Source organism: Trichechus manatus, unplaced genomic scaffold (genome assembly GCF_000243295.1).
Source record: "Trichechus manatus latirostris isolate Lorelei unplaced genomic scaffold, TriManLat1.0 scaffold00004, whole genome shotgun sequence".
Classification (NCBI taxonomy): Eukaryota; Metazoa; Chordata; class Mammalia; order Sirenia; family Trichechidae; genus Trichechus; species Trichechus manatus.
Genome location: NW_004443940.1, coordinates 12030799 through 12031644, shown reverse-complemented (window position 1 = coordinate 12031644; position 846 = coordinate 12030799). Strand labels below are relative to the sequence as shown.

Genomic DNA, 846 nt, shown 5'->3' with positions numbered 1-846 from the left:
CATAGTTATTAAGGCAGAAGAATTTTCCATAATGGTTACTACAGAGTGTTTGCTGGTTAATTTTTAGTAAACCAGAACCACACATTCCATAGATATTCCAGTTTAACTGAGGTTTATGTTCCAGAAGGTCACTGGTACCAGAGATAGAAAATTTCCCCTTTCCTTCAGTAACTTCAAGAGATCTTTGCCACCAGCACACCCACTACTTTCTTGAAAATAAATGTAATACTATTTTGGATGAAAAAACGTTAAATCCTAATTACTATTATTTAGAAAAAAATTCTTTTTAAGTTGGTATTTAAAAGAATTTTAATTTTTAACTATCTTCCACAACTATTTGATATATCTTCAACTTAATTACACTTAAGCTTTTAAAAAGCTAATAATCACTTTCAAGGGGAAAAAAATGAGTGTTATTTCATACAAAATAATTTGCTTTATAAAAAAAGTATATAAATGTCATTCTGCCAGATTTACTTCCTATCCCTTCCTGTCACAGCTGTACCAGTGATGTTAATGATGTCATAGGTATTAAATGTATTTTACTTCTTAGATAAATCGTGTTGGTGACAGAAAGCATACTTTTCAGCATGAGTGATTCTGTTGGATATCTTTAAAATTTCATAAAGTAATTGTCAGAAATATGTCGGTATTTTATTCCGTTTCTTGCTGTGTAAGACTATTACCACAATGTTGAACTGATGTCTGTTTATCCAATCATCATCGTCTCAATCTTGGGGATTTTCAGCAGCATCCCCCACAGAGACAGACACGTATAGTGGTGCAGTTTAGTGATGAAGAATCCAGTCTTAGACTATACTTTTAGAGCCTTTGTTTATATCACAT

General features: G+C 31.8%; 1 protein-coding gene and 1 pseudogene across 1 annotated transcript in view; both read right to left on the bottom strand.

Moving 5' to 3' along the window:
• Positions 1-846, bottom strand: part of ADD2 (adducin 2) — a 59510-nt gene that overhangs the window by 34059 nt on the left and 24605 nt on the right. The window lies entirely within an intron of this gene.
• Positions 364-846, bottom strand: part of LOC105756284 (BTB/POZ domain-containing protein 1-like) — a 2724-nt pseudogene continuing 2241 nt past the window's right edge.